This window comes from Protopterus annectens, chromosome 2.part0, assembly GCF_019279795.1.
Source record: "Protopterus annectens isolate FY-2018-M chromosome 2.part0, PAN1.0, whole genome shotgun sequence".
NCBI classification, from domain to species: Eukaryota; Metazoa; Chordata; order Ceratodontiformes; family Protopteridae; genus Protopterus; species Protopterus annectens.
This window is the reverse complement of record NC_056728.1, coordinates 1,328,376,754-1,328,390,004: the sequence shown is the minus strand read 5'-3', so window position 1 is coordinate 1,328,390,004 and position 13,251 is coordinate 1,328,376,754.

Here is a 13,251-nt window from a genome sequence, read left to right as displayed (position 1 = left end):
TGGTGAGGATAAGCATGTGAAAAAAGTCAAGGACTTCAAGCACCACTTACTTCAGATAATTTCAGGATAGCCATCTGCAGGACCCATGATTTTACATTTTTCAGGGGAAAATGTCAGTAAATCCCCAGTTTGTACTGTCTGACTATTGAGAAAACATGTCATTTTCATGGAAATGTGAGTTTTAGCGCATAGCACAGTCATCACTACCAGTATTATTAGTTACCTATAATACTGTCAGTTTGCTTGTATTCTGTGCAGAGAATCTGCTTTAATTGTCCATACTCACACAAACACACATACGGACAGACACACACACACACACACATACACATATATATATATATATATATATATATATATATATATATATATATATATATATATATATATATATATATATATACAGACTTCCATCAGTGCAGCTCTACTTTAAAATGTCTCTGCACAAAAACCCTGAAGCACAGAAGTGATATGATTCCTTTTAAATAACCAGCATGTTAACCATACAGTCAGCTGTAACCTTATGGCTATATAAACTATTTATCAGAAGCTTGATCGAATAAGAATATTATCCTCATGTACCGGTGTTTTCTATTTACTAGCTTGGCATTTTTCCTTTTTTATTCTGCACTTGAGAGGTCAAGCCTTGCATGCACTGTTTGCAACACTCAGCATTTCATCACTGTCCATAGCCAGTAGTTTACATGATAATAATCAGTTTGCAAGGTAATGTTGTCAGCATTTCAGCAGATGAGCTTGCAATTCTACAATTAGATGCTCTATGAATAGAATAAAACTGTTTCAATGATAGTAATACACTGAATTCAGTGATGATCAGTTATGTTTGACTGTAACATAATTTGTAAGTTGTTTAACATCTTCACAAGTTAGAAAATGCATGACTAGTATACAGTCTTGTCTGTAAACGACACCTTAATGATTTTTGATAGCTGTAGCTATGGAGTGACTGCGTTTCACTAGTCTGTAAAAGAGCCTTTACAACAATGTTGGCCTCTGTTGCCTTTGTTAAATAAACACTCTAACATTGAAAGTATACATACAGAGGATTTGTGAGTTCCATTACATGTCCACAATGAGCATACAATTCAATGACGTCTGATGCTGGCATCATCACCATCACATTATCATCACATTTGGCAGTCGTCTCCATTTACTTACAAGGACAATTTATTTCACTCAGAAGCTCTGAAATACATCCATCTGGCTCATCCCTGATGTCAATATTCATACAGATATGGTTTAGAATGTTGCTTTCAGAGTCAATCAGTATATGTTGCAATTTCATACAGTTCTAACAAATAAATGTTGTTCTGTTTAACTGGCAATATTACTATAATAATGAGCTTTCCGCTGGTGTCAAGTATATAGAAATGCCATGCATTTATATGCATTAGCAATTACTTTCATGGTATATGCCTTGCAGTCAATGTATGTTCCTTTGGGAACAATGATCTGCACCCTTAGCTGCGCCTTGTTGAACGTACAGCTCATATTACTACCTCAGCCATAGCTGTGCCCTCTCACATGTTAGTGATCAATTTCAAAGGTGTAGGAACAAATCTGCAACTACTTGATATGTATTGTCAAAAGTTTCCCAAATTCCATGAAATCATCTTATAGTTCCACAGATCACTTGTTACCTGTTTAGAGATACCACACTACTGCTATTGTTTGACCCTTCTTGAAGTATCAGTTTAGTATCAGCTATTAGTCTAAAAAATGTAACTGTTTTCACCCAAGTCAAAATTTTATATTGGATCTGTTGACTAAGTTACTTAATTAACTCATTTTTATTTAGCCAGAAAAACACAGGACATTCTGAGGTATGTACTCTGGGTATCTTTGCAACAATATATCTAGTTTTGCAGTGTAGTTCAGATATATTGTGAACTTAGCTGTTGTCAATAGCTTCCCACTGAATATAATACCGTTCATTTGACATAACATTAAATATCTATCATTCACAGAAATTCTGCAATCTTTTTTAGCAACCAGCTGTGAAGTACGTGTCTGCAAGGATGTCCACAGGCAGGTGCAAGGGAGTACACTTGCACTCCTCTGGAATCAGCTGGCTGGGAGAGTCGTCTTCTTTTAATTAAATATTTTTTTTTTCTTAAGGGTGTTCTTCTTTAAGACCACCCTTTGCATCCAGTCACACAGACGTTTCTCCACCTGTGTGACTGATGGTTTATGTCTTCATCTTCCACGCCCATGCAGAATTTGAATTCCAGAAGACATTTGGACAGCAGACTAATGTACAAATGAGAGGTAGGTGTGCATGTATATGTGTTTTAAGAGGTGTGTGTAAGAAATAGGTAGGGGTGTGTGGCTGTAAAAAGTAGGAAGGTAGAGATGTGTATGTGTGTATGTAAAAAGTAGGTAGGTACAGGTATGAGTGTGTATGTGTATGTGTGTGTGTGTGTGCATAAGAGGGAGGTAGGGGTGTGTGTTTGTGTGTAAGTAAGAGGGGGTAGGAGTGTGTGGGGGGGGGTTCATACCTCGCAATTATCCAAATTTTGTACCTCATATTTTCAATTTGTTTCTCATAAAATTATTTTTCTGGCAAATCATTAAGGACAGAAGTCAGAAAATAATGACATACATTTGAGTGTTAGACTTCATATCCTCAGAAAATGCATACTAATGCAAACCTTGTTGTTCTGTCCACTTTCTAAGAAGGTGGGGGATGGAGGTGTGTGTCATACCTCTCAACTGGACAGATTTTCACAGAATGTCCAGACTTTTGCCTTATATTTTTGGTCTGTTCCTCATAAAAATTCTGTTTTTTTTTTCTTTTGACAAATCACTAGGATGGGCTAGGGATTAAAGTTACTAAAGAATGACATTCATTAGAGTTTCAGACCTCATATCCTTCAGAAAATGCATTCTAACACAAACCCTGTTATTCTAGCAACTTTCTAAATGTGTCCCTAGTATTGGGCCTTTGTCCCCAATATTATAACAGGCTTTCTCCAGATTTCTTGTGCTAAGAGATTGAGAGATATGGTGTGTGTGTGTGTGTGTGTGTGTGTGTGTGTGTGTGTGTGTGTGTGTGTGTGTGTGTGTGTGTGTGTGTGTGTGTGTGAGAGAGAGAGTGAAATGCCCTAGTTAGAGTTAGCAGGTGGAATTTATTTTCAATTGCATTTTCAAGGAATTGTGAGCTTCAAGTGGAGAAAAGATTACCGCTGCTCATGCTAAGTCTGCTTAAAATGTGCAACTGCTTTGTTTAGCAAATGGTATCGTGGTATAGAATTTTAAAGCAGTATTAGTAGCACAGAGGGTAGCATACTTGCATCTTGATGTAGTGGGCTCTACTCCTACAGCATGTAGATTTGTATTTTAAGGGGGTGTGGTGCTACAGTCCTGAGTATGTCCTCCTTTGGATGAGATGCCTAGTAACTATGAACCTGTTTTCAGCTTGCCACCCATTCCCTATTGCAATATGCCAGCTTACCATTTTTTAATGTAACATAGGCAATTTATTCTACAAGGGCAGCAGGCACTGAATTTGTAGATGAAACACTGAAATATAAAGTTGTTTTCTAGCAACAACCTCTTTATTAGTTTCAGATTTCTTTAATGTGGAATTATTCAGATGACTTTAACTTATAGGTTCATAGGTTCATACTAGGCTATCTGCCCTAGGGCATTTATAAGCCTAGCCAGAGTATGTTTGGCTTTCACCACCCATTTTAAATTAATTTTGCTATGCCCTTTTTCGAGGTTAGTATACTGTGCCTCTGTCTAACGGTGACACAGAAGTGATACCCGGGGTAAACCTACGATCTCCCAACCACTCATCAAGATTCCTCTTGAAGAGAGTCAATGAGGGACTTTGCCTAACCTGGACTGGGATTTTATTCCAGAGTGAAGGGAGCCTCTGGGTTATGAATCTGCCCCTCCAGCATGTCCTATTTATTTCAGTGCTGAGGTTCAAGTCTCTCGAGCGTGTAGCTTGATGGGATTTGGATTTTTTGAGGTGCAGCATGTCCCTTAATTCCGGGTTGGACATGGCTTTATACATCAGGCACAGGTCGCCTCTGAGCAGGTGGTATGCCACTGAGTAGAGCTGGAGTTTCTTTAACTGGGCAGCATATGGCATCTGTTTGAGCCCTTTGATCCTCTTGGTGAGGTACTTTTGGGGTATTTCCAGTTGCTGCAGGTGTTTGGTAAGGTACATCCCAAAAGTGGCATTGTACTCAATTATGGGCCTGATGAGGGATGAGTAAAGAGGCACGATGACCTCCCCTAATCTAGATGTGAATCCCTTCATGATGAGGTGGGCTATATAAAATGTTTTTCTAACCACTTTGGCCACGTGGTTGTTAAATGAGAGATTGCTATCAACTTGGGTCCCCAGGTCCCTAATTACTTCTTCTGTATTTAATGGATTACCACCTATGTGGTAATTTGTGGGCACTTTGTTTTTGCCAAAGGGGATGACTATGCACTTTTTGGTGTTTAGCTTGAAGCCATGGCTCTGGCACCAGTTGTCTGTTTCTATGAGGCCCTTTTGGAGGATGCTTGTGTCAGCTGGAAAGTTGATTATGGCACCCAGTTTGCAGTCATCTACGAACTTGGTCAGCCACAGTCCTTCTGTGTTGGCCTGTACCTCCGAGAAATATATACCGAATAAGAGAAGTCCCAGGACTGAGCCTTGTGGGACGCCACTTGTAACCAGTTTGGAGTCTGACATGGCTCCAGCAATTCTAACCATGTGGGCTCTGTCCTTGAGCCAGTTTGCAACCCATCTAGTGACATTATATTTAAGCTGGTGAGCTTATCTATAATGCCTGAGTGGGGTATTGTATCGAAGGCTTTTGTGAGGTCCAGGTAAGCTGTGTGGACCACCTTCCCTTCGTCAATGGCCTTGGTGACTGTTTCAAAGAAGTCGACCAGGTTTAAGAGGCAGGATCTGCCCTTAACAAAGCTGAACTTGGTAGGATCCAGTGTCTGTTGGTCCCCAATATCTTTATTTATGAGGTCCATGATGATCCTTTCCATAGCTTTGCAGACCAAGCTAGTCAGGCTTATGGGGCGATAGTTTCTAGGGTCCATTGAGGCACCACCTTTGTGGAGAGGGACCACTGTTGCTGTACGCCACTCTTTGGGTACATATCCTGTAGTAAGGCTGTGATTGAACAGTAGTTTTATGTTTGGGTTTAGCTCTTCTTGGAGTTCATGTAGGACGCAGCCCGGGACACTGTCTGGTCCCACTGATGCTGTGTTTTTTGCTTTGGAGAGGGCGGCTCTTACCTGATCATCTGAGATGTCAGGGGGCAGCACTCTGCTGGGATAGATGTTTGCCCTTTTGGTAAGGAGGGGGGGGGAGTTTGTGCTGAACCTGTCAGCTAGGATGTTGGCAATTTCTGTGGGTTTGGTGTATTTTTTGTCATTTTGGACTAATTCTGAGCATATCTGGGAATTCCCACCCAGGTTCCTAACATAACTAAAGAAAGCCTTGTGATTATCCTTAGTGTCTTCTGCAATTTTTCTCTCGAAGCTGGCCTTAGATGATTTTATGAGTGCCCTTAGTTTTTTGCTAATACTGATCAGAGATGCCTTCCCTTTTTGGGATTTTTCTCTATCATGTAGTAGCTTCCTCCTTCTATTGTATAGTTTGTTTATGGCTGGGGTCCACCAGACAGGACGTCTGCCTTTGGAGGATTGGGTCTTGGTTTTATTTGGGATTGCATGATCCATGCATTCCTGAAGGTGTTCATAGAATGCATTTATAAAGGATTCTGCGGTCTGGGCCGTATTTTCCACAGGCCCGGGGGCTTTGAAGGAATGCACCTCGGTTTTGAGGAGTGTGAAATTTGCTTTAGAGAAGTTTTTCACTGTGGTTTTCTGGGCAGGGGTGGGGTCGGGATGTGAATATCCAGTGAGATCAGTTTATGGTCTGATCTTACCAGTGAGGGATACACTTCTGGTCTGGAGCATAGAGTCCCCATGTTGGTGATGATCAGGTCCAGTATGTTTTCCCCTCTTATGGGAGTGGTAACAAGTTGTTCCATAGCATTTGAGTTTATGAATTCTAGGAACCTTTGGGCTAGGGTGTTGGAGCTAGAGTAATGCTCCCAGTCTATGTTTGGGTAGTTGAAGTCGCCCAATATAATGGTGTTTGGAGAGACCTTCATATTTTCCAGTGTTCTCAGGAAGGCCGAGTGGGGTTCCTGGGTTTGGGAGGGTGGTCTGTAGCAGGCTATAAACTGGAAGGCAGTTTTACCCACTGTTAGTTGCACATGAATAGTCTCTGATGCTTCGTGCTTTGCCACCAACCTGGAGGTGTGGGTATCTTTGATGAATATCGATACTCCCCCTCCTTTTGTGGTTCAGTCCAAGTTTTGGGGCTGAAAAGCATGGTATGAGGTATAACCTGGTAGTGCTGGGGTGCTCTCGGGAGCCCTGAACCAGGTTTCTGTTACTGCATAGATATCGATGTTCCCCATGCTAAGGAGAGTTTCAAGTGCGTGCATCTTGAGGTTTAAACTTCTGGGGTTGAGTAGCATTACTCTTAGTTTCTTATCCCTTGTGATACCTATGGAGGTGGGTTTGTCTTTTGAGCCTTGCCTAAAAAAGGCACTATGGGGTAGCAAGAGCCTTTGCCAATATCCGAAAGCCCAGGGGTGACAGGTGCAAGCCGTCCCTAGCGAAGCATCATGGCTTGTCGAGCATATCATCCCAGGCTGACAGGCATTGGATCCCCTTTGAATGACACCAGTACTTAAGCCAATTGTTGAAACTGATCATCTTGTCTTCATATTGTGGCATCATTCTTGGTGAGGGTAAGATGCTACTCAAGGTCAGGGTCATACCGGCCTGGGCTACATGCTCAGAGAGCTCCTCTGTCTCTTTTCATGTAGTCCAGGGAGGTACGTCTCAGGTCATTCACACCAGCATGGACAATGACTGAGTCATATTTGTACTTGCCTTGGAGTGACCTGAGTGCTTGTGTTATGTGGCGGATCCTAGTGCCCGACAGGCTGCCCACTGTGACCTTCTCCTTGTTCAGCCTTTTGAGTGGGACGTCAGTGTGCCTGACGATAGAGTCACCTATTACAAGTGTATCAGGTGTGTTGTTTAGCCTTAAGGGATGTGACTGTTCGGCACACTGGCTTTGTGAGATATGTGTTGCACGTGTTTTGTTTTGGGGTAGCGGTTGCTTGGGTGTCTGCTTTGGAGGTCTTTGCTGCTTAGGCAGATCTTTATTTAGAGCCTCTGAGTATGTTTTTGTGTGATTATGTGTTTGGTTTGCTGTCGTGGTAGGTCTATGTGAGACTGGAATTGTAGTGAGTGTGGTTTCCTTCTCCTCCTGACTGGTTATGCCAGTACTGAGTTGAGAGAGCTTAGCCTCCAGTTTGGCTATATGGTTGCATCTCTCACATGTGTTGGAATTTGTTGGGAGGAGGAGAGGGTTGTCTGTGTACATGAGGCAGTTGTAACATTGCCTCAAGATTCCCAGGTTCACCAGCTGGACCGGAGAGGAGATTGACAACTGACCTTTGGACATGTTAGAGTAATATTGGGAATTCCTTTATAATTGAAAACAAGGGCCAATGGGGAGTAAGGGTGTAGTGCTTTTAATTTTTAGTGCTGACCTTATATAATTGCTTTAGTGAGCAAGTGCCAGGTAACTTAAGTGCAATGTGTTACAGGTAACTTAAATGCAAAAATGACAAACAGTAACTTTCTTTCAAGTGAAACAAGGAAATAAGTACAGTAAGCAATGCAGATATCACTAGGGATCCACAGAAGCACTGAGAAGCCACGTTTTAGGTGGAATTAGCGTTCCAGGGAAATAACAAGCAAACAAACAACAAGCATACAAACAAAGCTAGATTCAGCAGGCCTGGATCTAGTCTATGCTACAGCAAACAAGGTGTACCAATTTCAGTAAGAAACAGTTCAAATATGCAGGCACTATAAACCTTTAACCAGAAATTGCCAGCTCAGAAGGGCAGAGTCCAGCCTCTCCTCCCACAAGAGTGCAGACCACGAAACTTCTTAATGTAAAATAACTGGCCTGAAGCCCAAGTGCATAAACCAGAACTAATACACTTTAGGAATAACAGACACTGAGCTCTCAATCAGCAGTTCCCAACTTAGAAGGATGAAAGCTACCTGTCCTGCCACCACAGTGCATGCCACAAACCTTCCTAATGTAAAACAACTGGTCTGAAGCCCAAGTGCTTAATCCAAAAGACTTAGAATGATAGCTACACTTTAATCAAGTTACTACCAAGCAGTAATAAATACAATTGAATACTTTAAAGAATGCCTGGATTAGTGCTCAAGTTATACAAACAAAGCAAGATTCAGCAGGCCTGGATCTAGTCTATGCTACAGCAAACAAGGTGTACCAATTTCAGTAAGAAGCAGTTCAGATATGCATGCACTATAAGCCTTCAACCAGAAATTCCCAGCTCAGAAGGGCAGAGTCCAGCCTCTCCTCCCAAAAGAGTGCAGACCACAAACCCTCCTAATGTAAAATAACTGGCCTGAAAGCCCAAGTGCTTAAACCAGAATGAATACACTTTTAGAATAACAGACACTAAGCCCTCAATCAGCAGTTCCCAACTTAGAAGGATGTAAGCTACCTGTTCTGCCACTACAGTGCAGACCACAAACCCTCTTAATGTAAAACAACTGGTCTGAATCCCAAGTGTTGAAACTAAAAGGCTTAGAATGAGTTACACCAAGCAGTAATAAATACAATTGAGTACTTTTAAGATGACGCAAAAACAAAATAAAGTAGGAAGAAACACAAGTACAGTAAAAGCAGATGAATTTTTTTTTTCAGAAAAGTAGCAAAAGCAGTAGTAAATACAATTCTCATGCAGTGCAAGCTGGCACACTTGAATATGTAGCAATATTAGTCCACACACAATTTGAAAAAAATGTAATTAAATTAAAAAGGACTAAAAGCAAGTGCAGAAAGGGTTAATTAGGTAGAATGCGGTAAAGAGATGGGCCTGGGGGAGTGTCTTAGATCAAATCTACAGTGGGTCGGGCACTGCAAAAGCCACCAAATTTAAACTACAACCAATAACTGGGAGGGGAGGTGGGCAAAACAGTTTCAACACAGATGTGAGGAATGTGCAAATTATAAAGCCAAAAAATATATACTGCAGAGATTGTGCATATTGAGTGATATTGGTGGAGTGTAATGACAAACATTTGAGTAGCCTTTTATGGTTGAAATGTTCTGAATTGAGCAGTTTGTCATTATTGGTTCATATGTTTTATTTCATTGCTTACTGGAAAAATATTCAAAACTATAAATTTAAAACACACTCTAATAAGTGGTGCTGTATTATACAAGGGATATAATTCAATTATTATATATTATAATTAACAGAATCAGGAAGGTAAATAAAAGAACTTTTGCATTGTCCTAAAAATGTGTGCAAGGAGCGTATGATTTGAAAACAGCCCAAAGGTAAACTTAGCCCACCACCGGCCAGATGCATTTTCTTTGAACGTGGGTTTCAATGCTGTTTCAGTGAATGTGAGTTTCAAAAGTAGAGAAGTTTTAATTCTAAGTTTGTTTTCATTGTAAGATTATTGCTTTGTTTAGCAAATGCCTAGCAGTTTATCAGGGTTTGCAATATACAATTTGAAATAAAAGTTGTAAATTAAATCCAAATATTTGTAATCATTGTAGAAATAAAGCATAGAACAGTATGCACACTGAGAGTTTTGAAAAGTGTTTATGGCAACTGGGGAGAAATTGCCAAGTAATGGGTCACTGGAATGGCTGTGTGGGGGGAGGCTGAGTGGGGGAGCTCTGGGTTTGCACCCCCTGCAAAAAATCCTACGGGCACCCTGTATACCTGTTGTCTGCAGAATGTATCTACACACCTTTCTACTTGTGTCATAGCACTGTTATAGTTTATTGTGCTGCTTTCCTGAATTTACATTAACTTAATTGGTGGTGTAAAAGCAAGACAGAGGCCTTATAATTGCTGAAGATGAAGCAAGATCTGCAAAATGTACCATTCAAATACAGAGTGTTATGCAAAAGTGTATCCAGACAACAGTTGAGGAGTGATATATTAATAAAGATGAAGCCATTGTCAGACTCCATAAGGACTTTTGGATAGCAGTAGTTAACGGCTAACTGAATTTTACTTATTAAAAATCTTCTCTTTTTGCATAAGTATCAGTCTTGGTTAAGTGTATAATCCAATGTTTTCAGCAATTACTATGGAAGTTTCACTGCACTTTTTAGGGTAGCTCCATGTTGCTGAAACAGTATCTCTATCATAGCTATGGACCATAGCCATTGTAGCAGCCTGCAGAGTAATACCTGCTGGTTACATGTCAAATTCTTTTTAAAGGCCACTCATATATCTGCAAGCAAACAATAAAAAAATTACAAAGTTCCTGAAGAATGTGCTACACCATCTTATCCCACTTAGCAGAGCCTTTCAGCTCCTTCCCTGAACCTGAGTTGCTAGCAACAAAGATGAGCACCCTGCCTCTGCACCAACAGGCCATCCCACATTCCAGAAAGAATTTCTCTTTTGGTCAGTTTAGCATTGTAATTCAAGGTATTGATATTATAATGAATTTCATGCTCAGCTTCTTTACAAAATTTTCAGATATGCTGATCACTTTTTTCTCATGTTACATGTTCATATTTCAATAGATATCATTATGAGAGCAGCCTTCATTGTAGTACTAAAGTCCGAAGTTCACCCTTGTCAATTGCTACAGAAATATGACTACACAGTTTAATTTCAGTTTATGCTTATGACTGACTCTCATATTATATGCTTGTGACATGAATGCCAAGAAATTCACCTAGAGAGCAAAGCTCAAAAAATGCATATTGGCTTCCGTGCCGAGAACACATAAAGCTAGTTATGAGCATAGTCCTAGTCAGTATTGCATGAAGCTTTATCTGCTACATGTGCTACCAGTTACAGAAAGTGTAGAAACACCATTTTACAGGCCTTCAAAGCCTTTGAAAGCCAGTAAAGCATACCTTTCAACTTTCCCTGATTTTCATGGATGTCTGTGATTTTTGCTCAAAATTTTGCTATGTCCTCACTACAGCCAGTCCCCAATTTATAGAGATCTGACATGCAGACAGCCCATAGACACGAATAGGCTGCCACAATGTCAGAAATAATGTGAAAAAAATTAAAATTATTAAAGTTGCCCAAGTGTGTGTGTGTGTGTGTGTGTGTGTGTGTGTGTGTGTGTGTGTGTGTGTGTGTGTGTGTGTGTGTGTGAGATCAAAAGAGAGTGAGAGCAATGTGTGAGTGAATGCATGTATGAATGAGGAAGAGACTGTCTGTGAGAGAATGTAGGTATGAATGAAGAAGTGACTGTGTGTGTGAGAGAGAGAGAGAGAGAGAGTGAAGAATTAGAGCAATGTGTGAGTGAATGCAGGGATGAATGAGGAAGTGACTGTGTGTGTGTGTGTGTGTGTGTGTGTGTGTGTGTGTGTGTGTGTCGCACATGTGTCACATGTCTAAACCTCTTACAACAAGAAATCTGGAAAATCTATAAATAAAAGTGGGACAAATGCCCGAAAATAGGGATACTTTTAATATATATTGCTCTTACAAACTTAGAAAGTTGATAGAGTAACAGGTTTTACATTAGCATGAATTTTCTGAAAGATATGAATTCTGAAACTCAAATGTCTGTCATTATTTTGTAACTTCAGTCTTTAATGATTTGCCACTGCTTTTGCTAAACAACCACAATTTTATAAAAAATGGACCAAAAATATGAAGTGAAAATCTATACAATTGAGAGGTATGGTTTGTGTGTGTGTGTGTTGTGTGTTGTGTGTTGTGTGTGTGTGTGTGTGTGTGTGTGTGTGTGTGTGTGTGTGTGTGTGTGTGTGTGTGTGTGTGTGTGTGTGTGTGTGTGTGCGCGTGTGCATGCGTGTGGCGTGTTTGTGAAAACGTCATCATAAACACTGCATTTAAAAATAAGATGCCTTAAACCAGCTTTGTTGATAGGAAGTAAGGAAGCATAGCTACAGTATTTTAAGTGTTTCTAAAGTGTTTTATATGCAAAGAAAAGTAAAATGAATACTAGACTGAGGCAAACATTTGACAAAGTGACATTTGTTAAGAACAATATGTACGTGTTTCAGTTAGCATACAAATCTGACTTACGGACAGACTAAAAAATGAATCTCATCCTTAACCCAGGGAATGCCTGTAATCTCTACTAAAACTGGCAATCTGGAGAGAAAGGATGATAGATTATACTTAATAACAATTAATAACATTAATTTAGAATATAGGCATGTTTTTGTTTAGAAAATGTATGTTAATTCACATTCTCCTGCTCCATCCTCTTCTCAAGTTAATGCTACTAATATTTTAAAAAGTGTGCCTGGGCATGATTATTTCAGGATATGCCTTGATTCTTGGAGGCAAGAATTTGAGAACTTGCAAAACTCTTAGCAGTGTCAGACAAACATCAGGCAGAAATGAAGTGCCACTCTGCAGAACTAATGGCTGTAAAATCCATGAGATACGTTGTCCAGCCACACAATGCTGTGTATGTGTGGCAAAGCAAAGTATCAGACACTTTTTTTTAAAAGCTGTTTTACCTTCTGCCACTGTTCTTTGATGGCTGTCACTTTCGTCTGTTACACCTAGCTCAAGATGCAGTCTACAAAGTGGGCAGGTGTCTAGCACCCATAAATACTAAGATTGGATCTTGTGGGGGGTTAGTAATGAGTTTTTCTTGTTGCTACATGCATTGCAAACAAATTCAAGCTTTCTTATGCAAACAGTTCTAATATATCTATCCATTCAGACATTTAATTGGGTTGCTCCTCCCTCTCTATCTCTCACTGTGTCTCTCTCTCTCTCTTTTTCTCTCTTCCTCTGCTTATCTGTAGAGTCCCAGCTCCATCTTGACAAATGCTAATCAGATCAAACTGAAAACAACTATCACCTGTAAACTTTAACTACTCTGACATGTATAATACTGTAAGAAAGCTGCTGGCTAATGCTTGCTTAATTCCAGCTCACAACACATTTATGAGCTTCTCCTTTCTGGGAACTAAAATTATAGAAGGTCTTCTTCTTAACAATTATATCTGAGATATATTTAAACTCCAACTGACTGTTTATAAATAAAATTATATCACCTCTGCCCTTTCTGCTACTGTATTCCATTGCAACCAGTTATCATGAGGCATTAAAAGCAAATACGCAGGAAACGAAAGGCACGGCCCAAGATAAACGT